The 8,818-nt window shown below is 39.6% G+C and overlaps 5 non-coding genes across 5 annotated transcripts; all 5 read left to right on the top strand.

Annotated features, from left to right (window-relative positions):
* The first annotated feature begins 100 nt into the window (after positions 1-100).
* Positions 101-173, top strand: Trnat-ugu. Its single transcript has one exon. It is a non-coding gene; the product is annotated as a tRNA-Thr (tRNA).
* Positions 174-1,891: 1,718 nt separating this feature from the next.
* Trnat-ugu lies at positions 1,892-1,964 on the top strand. Its single transcript has one exon. It is a non-coding gene; the product is annotated as a tRNA-Thr (tRNA).
* A 1,696-nt stretch (positions 1,965-3,660) lies between these two features.
* On the top strand, positions 3,661-3,733 carry Trnat-agu. The gene has a single exon. It is a non-coding gene; the product is annotated as a tRNA-Thr (tRNA).
* A 2,150-nt stretch (positions 3,734-5,883) lies between these two features.
* On the top strand, positions 5,884-5,956 carry Trnat-ugu. The gene has a single exon. It is a non-coding gene; the product is annotated as a tRNA-Thr (tRNA).
* A 1,579-nt stretch (positions 5,957-7,535) lies between these two features.
* On the top strand, positions 7,536-7,608 carry Trnat-ugu. Its single transcript has one exon. It is a non-coding gene; the product is annotated as a tRNA-Thr (tRNA).
* Positions 7,609-8,818: the final 1,210 nt, after the last annotated feature.

Here is an 8,818-nt window from a genome sequence, read left to right as displayed (position 1 = left end):
GAATTTTTTTTTTTCACTAAAAGTTGTTTTTGAGAGATTTCAGCAGAGTATTCTTTCCTGTAAGATGATATAGTTCGTTTATAAATTATTAAAAATATGTGCCTCCATAGCTCAGTGGCTAGAGCGCTGGTCTTGTAAACCAGAGGCCAGGAGTTCAATCCTCCTTGGAGGCAGATGCAATTTATTCACACATCTTGGGAACGAGTCTATCGTATTTACACACGCGGGAGCGAAAAATAATTTGATATTCTTATAGTTTCATAAGTGATTCGTTTTGGGTAGGATGATATCTTGTATTTACATAAAACTACGTGTACATACATGCGTATTTGGGGCATAATAACGAAATCGGGACCGTTTTCATAGGCATTTCTTATCCCTCACTCGACCTTTCTCTGAGAGAGAGAGAGAGAGAGGGAGGGAGTGAGAGATCAAGAGAGAGGTAGGGAGAGAGAGAGAGAGAGAGAGAGAGAGAGAGAGAGAGAGAAGAGAGAGAGAGAATGCGAGAGAAGAGAGGAGGAAGAGGAGAGAGAGAGAGGAAATAATGGCATATTCCCATTTATTACAGGAGGCCTGATAAGATGTGTTATATATGAATCAGTTGAATGTGTGAACTTGGGGATCATAGGCTCTTTTGTATGTCGGCATTTCGTTTTATCCATGGTTCGTTTTAATTTCCTATATTTACGTTTATTCTTAAATGGATTATGAAAAGAACAAAGTACTGAATAATGCTTCGGAATTTAAGAAAATTATAGAGGATGATACAATGAATCTTGCATTATGTAAGAAAGCATTGATGATAATAACTAATGGGAAACTGTAATAGCTAATAATGACTGAACAATGGAAAAGTTCCTGAGAGACAGAACTTCATGGTTTTGACGAGTGGGTTGTTCTAGAGCGAGAGAGTGAGAGAGAGACAGGGGGGGAGGGAAAGAGAGAGAGAAAGCGGACTAGAAAGAGAGAGACTGAGAAAGAGAGAACTACTAGAGAAAGAGAGATAACGAGAGTGAAATCGAGAGACAGAGAGAAAAGAGAAATTAGAGAATTAGAGAGAGAGAGAAGTAGAGACAGAGAGAGATAGAGAAAGAGAGATACAGAGAGAAAACGAGACAGAGAGAGAGAGAGAGAAATAAAGAGTGAGCGAGAGAGGGGTTGTCGAGATAGAAAGGGAGGAAATGAGAGAGAGAAAGAGAGGAAGGAAGGGCGAGAGAGAGAGAGAGAGAAGAGAGGCCTTTAATTTATCGTCATATTGAGCAGAGAAGGTGCAGATCTTTATTTCATCTTTATTTTTATTTCATCCTTTGGACAAGTATATAGCTGCAAGTTCTCACTGGAGGAACGGATGTAGTTTCTATTAGACCGACAAAAGAAGATGAAAAGCATTAAAGCGATCGTGCTGCCGGACCCTAATTTCCTGACAAATATATACCGAATGCGACATGAAGTTTGCCGACTGAAGAAGACGTACCTCTATATCTCCTATATTAGGTATACTATATAATTTTGGAGGCACAGGCTAGTAACACTAACAGAAGGGGCATTGGAGGAAGGGCGGGGCACCCATTCATGCTCACCCTTGGTACACTTTATACATGTTGGATAAATAAAAAAAACAATAAGTTAAATGAAAACTAATTGCTTGTTCTTGGGAATATCTCCAGAGGAAAGTGTAAGGTAACAGCTGGTCTATGTAAAACGTGAAGATCAGCATTAGTTTTTTCGAAAAAGAACTGGTGACTTCAGTACTAGCCAGCAAATTGTTGTATTAGCTAGGAAGAGTTCTCACTAAAATCCTGTTCCTAGAGAGTCCCCATTGCTGTGATTTCAGCAGTGAATACGTTTCTGTGAGAAGATATAGCTCGTTATAAGTTCATTTAATATATATGCCTCCATAGCTCAGTGGCTAGAGCGCTGGTCTTGTAAACCAGAGGCCAGGAGTTCGATCCTCCTTGGAGGCAAATCCAATTTATTCACACATACAATTCTCTTGAGAACGAGTCTATCGTATTTACACACGCGGGAGCTCAAGATTTGGTATTCTTATAGTTCATAAGTGATTTGTTTTGGGTAGAATGATATCTTGTATTTACATAAAACTGAGTGTATATACTTCAGTCCTTGGGGTATAAAAGCCGCTTTGATAGGCATTTTCTATCCATCACTCGACCTTTCTGTGAGAGAGAGAGTAATGGCATATTCCCATTTATTATAGGAGGCCTGATAGGATGTGTTATATGTGAATTATCTGAATGTGTGAACTTGGGGATCACAGACTCTTGTGTATATCGGCATTTCATTTTATCGTTGGTTTGTTTTAACTTCCTATATTTACGTTTATTCTTAATTTAAAAAAACGTATGGGTTTTGAAAATGACAAAGTATTCTCTTTATGTAAACTAATGCTTTGGAATTAAAGTAAATTATGGAGGATGATACAATGTATCATGCATTATGTAAGAAAGCATTGATGATAATAACTAATGGGAAAATGTAATACTTATAATGACTGAACAATGGAAGACTTCCGGGAAAGGACAGAACTTCATGGTTTTAAACGAATGGGTTGTTCTAGAGCGAGAGAGAGAGAGAGAAACTAGAAAGAGGGGGGGGGATGAGAGAGAGAGAACTAGAGAGAGGGGGGGGGGGTGAGAGAAAAAGAGAACTAGAAAGAGTAAGTGAGAGAGAGAGAGAGAGAGAGTGAGAGACTAGAGAGCAAACTAGAAAGAGAGAGAGAGAGAAAGAACTACTAGAGAGAAAGAGAGAGAGACAAAGAAAGAACGAGAGAGACAGAGAAAGAACAAGAAAGAGAGAGAGAGAGGGAGAACTAGAGAGAATGAGTCAGTGAGTGAGGGAGAGAGAGCGAGAGAGAGAGAACGAGTGAAAGAGAGAAATGGGGGATGAGAGAGAGAGGGGGGGAGATGAGAGAGATAGAGAGGAAGGAAGGGAAGGAGAGAGAGGGAAGAGAGGCCTCCTTTAATTTATCGTCATATTCAGCAGAGGAGGTGCAGATCTTTATTTCATCTTTATGTTTATTTTACCTTTTGGACAAGTATGAAGTTCCAAGTTCTCACTGAGGAACGGTTGTAGTTTCTATTAGACCGGCAAAAGAAGAGGAACAGCATTAAAGCGATCGTGCTGCAGGACCCTAATTTCCCGACAAATACATATACCGAATGCGACGTGAAGTTTGTCAACTGAAAAGGCATACAAGTACCTTTATATCTCCTATATTTGGTATAATATAAAATTTAGAGGTACAGGCCTGTAACACCAACAGAAAGGGCATTGGAGGGGGGGCGTGGCACCCATTCACGCTCACCTTCGGTTCACTTTATGCATGTTGGATAGGTAAAAAAAAAATAATAATGATAAAATAGATAAATCAATAAAATGAAAACAAATTGCTTGTTCTTAGGAATATCTTCTCCAGGGAAAGGTGTAAGGTAACAACTGGTCTATGTAAAACGTGAAGATCATCCTTAGTTTTACCGAAAAAGAACTGGTGACTTCAATACTAGCCAGCGAATTACTGTATTAGCTAGGAAGACTTCTCACTAAAATTTTGTTCTTTGAGAGACGCCATTGCTGTGATTTCAGTAGAGTATACGTTTCTGTAAAATGATAGAGCACGCTATAAGTTCATGGAAAATATATGCCTCCATAGCTCAGTGGCTAGAGCGCTGGTCTAGTAAACCAGAGGCCAGGAGTTCGATCCTCCTTGGAGGCAAATCTAATTTATTCACACATACAATTCTCTTGAGAACGAATCTATCGTGTTTACACACGCGGGAAATAAAATATTTGGTATTCTTATAGTTAATAAGTAATTTGTTTTGAGTAGAATGGTATCTTGTATTTACATAAAACTGAGTGTATATACATCCGTCCTTGGGGCATAAAAGCGAAATCAGGATCGCTTTGATAGGCATTTCCTATCCATCACTCGACCTTTCTCTGAGAGAGAGAGAGAGGAAATGATTGCATATTCCCGTTTATTGTAGGAGGCCTGATAGAATGTGTTATGTATGAATCATCTAAATGTGTGAACTTGAGGATCACAGGCTCTTTTGTATATCGGCATTTCGTTTTATTGTTGGTTTGTTTTAACTTCCTATATTTACGTTTATTCTTAATTTTAGAAACGTACGGGTTTTGAAAATGACCAAAGTATTCTCTTTATGTAAACTAATGCTTTGGAATTAAAGTAAATTATGGAGGATGATACAATGAATCATGTATTATGTAAGAAACCATTGATGATAATAACTAATGGGAAAATGTAATAATAATGACTGAACAATGGAAGACTTCCTGAGTGGCAGAACTTCAAGGTTTTGACGAGTGGGTTGTTCTAGAGCGAGAGAGAGAACTAGAGAGGGGGGAAGAGAGAGAGAAAACTAGAGAGAGTGAGTGAGTGAGTGAGAGAGAGAGAGAGAGAGCCAGAGAGATAACTAGAGAGCGGATTAGAAGGAGAGAGAGAGAGAACTAGAGAGCGGATTAGAAAGAGAGAGAGAGAACTAGAGAGCGGATTAGAAAGAGAGAGAGAGAACTAGAGAGCGGATTAGAAAGACAGAACTACTAGAGAGAAAGAGAGAGAACTAGAGAGAGAGAGGTGGGGGAGAGAGAGACAGAAAAAGCACGAGAGAGAGAGAGACAAAGAGAGAACGAGAGAGAGAGACAGAGAGAACAAGGGAGAGAAAGAGGCAGAGAGAGAATAAGAAATAGAGAGAGAGAACTAGAAAGAGGGAGAACTAGAGAGAGTGAGTGAATGAGAGAGAGAGAGAAAGAGAGAGAACTAGAGAGGTGGGGATGAGAGAGAGAGAGAACTAGAGAGAGTGAGTGAGTGAGTGAGTGAGAGGAGAGAGAGAGAGAACTAGTGAGCGGACTTGAGAGCTGCCTAGAAAGAGAGAGAACTACTAGAGAGAAAGAGAGAGAACTAGAGAAAGAGAGAGAGAGAGGGGGGGGAGAAAGAGATAGAGAGAGAGGAAAGAGAGAGACAGAAAAAGAAAGAGAGAGAGAGAGACAGAACTAGAGAGAGGGGGATGAGAGAGGGAAAACTAGAGAGAGTGAGTGAAAGAGTGAGAGAGTGAGTGAGTGAGTGAGTGAGTGAGAGATCGAGTGAGAGAGAGAAAGAGAGAGAGATGGGGGATGGGAGAGAGTGGGGGAGATGAGAGAGATATAGAGAGGGAGGAAGGGAGGGAGAGAGAGGGAAGAGAGGCCTTTAATTTATCGTCATATTCAGCAGAGGAGGTGCAGATCTTTATTTCATCTTTATGTTTATTTTACCTTTTGGACAAGTATAAAGTTCCAAGTTCTCACTGGAGGAACGGTTGTAGTTTCTATTAGACCGGCAAAAGAAGAGGAACAGCATTAAAGCGATCGTGCTGCAGGACCCTAATTTCCCGACAAATATATATACCGAATGCGACGTGAAGTTTGCCAACTGAAAAAGCATGCAAGTACCTTTATATCTCCTATATTTGGTATAATATATAATTTAGAGGCACAGGCCTGTAACACCAACAGAAAGGGCATTGGAGGAGGGGCGTGGCACCCATTCATGCTCACCTTTGGTACACTTTATACATGTTGGATAAATAAAAAACAATATGTAAAATGAAAACTAATTGCTTGTTCTTGGGAATATCTCCAGAGGAAAGTGTAAGGTAACAACTGGTCTATGTAAAACGTGAAGATCAGCATTAGTTTTATCGAAAAAGAAATGGTGACTTCAGTACTAGCCAGCAAATTGTTGTATTAGCTAGGAAGAGTTCTCACTAAAATCTTGTTCCAAGAGAGACCCCATTGCTGTGATTTCAGCAGTGAATACGTTTCTGTGAGAATATATAGTTCGTTATAAGTTCACTTAATATGTATGCCTCCATAGCTCAGTGGCTAGAGCGTTGGTCTTGTAAACCAGAGGCCAGGAGTTCGATCCTCCTTGGAGGCAAATCCAATTTATTCACACATACAATTCTCTTGAGAACGAGTCTATCGTATTTACACACGCGGGAGCTCAAGATTTGGTATTCTTATAGTTCATAAGTGATTTGTTTTGGGTAGAATGATATCTTGTATTTACATAAAACTGAGTGTATATACTTTCGTCCTTGGGGCATAAAAGCCGCTTTGATAGGCATTTTCTATCCATCACTCGACCTTTCTGTGAGAGAGAGAGAGAGAGAGAGAGAGAGAGAGAGAGAGAGGAAATAATGGCATATTCCCATTTATTATAGGAGGCCTCATAGGATGTGTTATATGTGAATTATATGAATGTGTGAACTTGGGGATCACAGTTTCTTTTGTATATCGGCATTTCGTTTTATCGTTGGTTTGTTTTAACTTCCTATATTTACGTTTATTCTTAATTTTAAAAAACGTATGGGTTTTGAAAATGACAATGTATGCACTTTATGTAAACTAATGCTTTGGGATTAAAGTAAATTATGGAGGATGATACAATGAATCATGCATTATGTAAGAAAGCATTGATGATAATAACTAATGGGAAAATGTAATACTTAATAATGACTAAACAATGGAAGACTTCCTGAGAGGCAGAACTCTGTTCTAGAGCGAGCGAGAGAGAGAGAGAGAGAGAGAGAGAGAGAGAAACTAGAGAGATGGGGGATGAGAGAGAGAGAACTAGAGAGAGGGAGTGAGAGAGAGAGAGAGCAAGAGAGAGAACAAGAAAGAGAGAGAACTAGAGAGAGAGGGGGATGAGAGAGAGGGAGAACTAGAGAGAGGGAGTGAGTGAGAGATAGAGAGAGAGAGAACAAGGGAGAGAGAGAAAGAGAGAGAGATGGAGGGTGTAAGGGAAATGAGAGAGAGATAGTGAGGAAGGAAGGGAGTGAGAGAGAGAGAAGAGAGGCCTTTAATTTATCGTCATATTGAGCAGGGAAGGTGCAGCTCTTTATTTCATCTTTATGTTAATTTTGTCTTTTGGACAAGTATATAGATCTACGTTCTCACTGGAGGAACGGTTGTAGTTTCTATTAGACCGGCAAAAGAAGAGGAACAGCATTAAAGCGATCGTGCTGCCGGACCCTAGTTTGCCGACAAATATATGCCGAATGCGACATGAAGTTTGCCAACTGGAAAGGCATGCAAGTACCTCTATATCTCCTATATTAGGTATACTATATAATTTTGGAGGCACAGGCTAGTAACACCAACAACAGAGGCATTGGAGGAAGGGCGAGGCACCCATTCATGCTCACCTTTGGTACACTTTATACATGTTGGATAAATAAAAAACAATAAGTAAAATGAAAACTAATTGCTTGTTCTTGGGAATATCTCCAGAGGAAAGTGTAAGGTAACAACTGGTCTATGTAAAACGTGAAGATCAGCCTTAGTTTTATCGAAAAAGAACTGGTGACTTCAGTACTAGCCAGCAAATTGTTGTATTAGCTAGGAAGAGTTCTCACTAAAATCTTGTTCCTAGAGAGACCCCAATGCTGTGATTTCAGCAGTGAATACGTTTCTGTGAGAAGATATAGCTCGTTATAAGTTCACTTAATATATATGCCTCCATAGCTCAGTGGCTAGAGCGCTGGTCTTGTAAACCAGAGGCCAGGAGTTCGATCCTCCTTGGAGGCAAATCCAATTTATTCACACATACAATTCTCTTGAGAACGAGTCTATCGTATTTACACACGCGGGAGCTCAAGATTTGGTATTCTTATAGTTCATAAGTGATTCGTTTTGGGTAGAATGATATCTTGTATATACATAAAACTGAGTGTATATACTTCCGTCCTTGGGGCATAAAAGCCGCTTTGATAAGCATTTTCTATCCATCACTCGACCTTTCTGTGAGAGAGAGAGAGAGAGAGAGAGAGAGAGAGAGAGAGAGAGAGAGAGAGAGAGAGAGAGAGAGAGAGAGAGAGAGAGAGAGAGAGGAAATAATGGCATATTCCCATTTATTATAGGAGGCCTGATAGGATGTGTTATATGTGAATTATCTGAATGTGTGAACTTGGGGATCACAGACTCTTGTGTATATCGCATTTCATTTTATCGTTGGTTTGTTTTAACTTCCTATATTTACGTTTATTCTTAATTTTAAAAAACGTATGGGTTTTGAAAATGACAAAGTATTCTCTTTATGTAAACTAATGCTTTAGAATTAAAGTAAATTATGGAGGATGATACAATGTATCATGCATTATGTAAGAAAGCATTGATGATAATAACTAATGGGAAAATGTAATACTTAATAATGACTGAACAATGGAAGACTTCCTGAGAGACAGAACTTCATGGTTTTGACGAGTGGGTTGTTCTAGAGCGAGAGAGAGAGAGAGAACTAGAAAGAGGGGAGGGGATGAGAGAGAGAGAACTAGAGAGAGGGGGGGGTGAGAGGAAAAGAGAACTAGAGAGAGTAAGTGAGAGAGAGAGAGAGAGAGAGACTAGAGAGTAAACTAGAAAGAGAGAGAGAGAGAAAGAACTACTAGAGAGAAAGAGAGAGACAAAGAAAGAACGAGAGAGACAGAGAAAGAACAAGAAAGAGAGAGAGAGAGGGAGAAGTAGAGAGAATGAGTCAGTAAGTGAGGGAGAGAGAGCGAGAGAGAGAGAACGAGTGAAAGAGAGAAATGGAGGATGAGAGAGAGAGGGGGGGAGATGAGAGAGATAGAGAGGAAGGAAGAGAAGGAGAGAGAGGGAAGAGAGGCCTTTAATTTATCGTCATATTCAGCAGAGGAGGTGCAGATCTTTATTTCATCTTTTGTTTATTTTATTTGGAAAATTTTTTTTTATTTTTTAAAAAGAAAAAAGGGCCCAATTAAAAAGGGGGGGAAATTTTCCCCCC

The sequence above is a fragment of the Penaeus monodon genome, chromosome 14 (assembly GCF_015228065.2).
Source record: "Penaeus monodon isolate SGIC_2016 chromosome 14, NSTDA_Pmon_1, whole genome shotgun sequence".
NCBI lineage: Eukaryota > Metazoa > Arthropoda > Malacostraca > Decapoda > Penaeidae > Penaeus > Penaeus monodon.
Note: the sequence above shows the minus strand (reverse complement) of the source record. Positions and strands in the feature narration are given on the sequence as shown.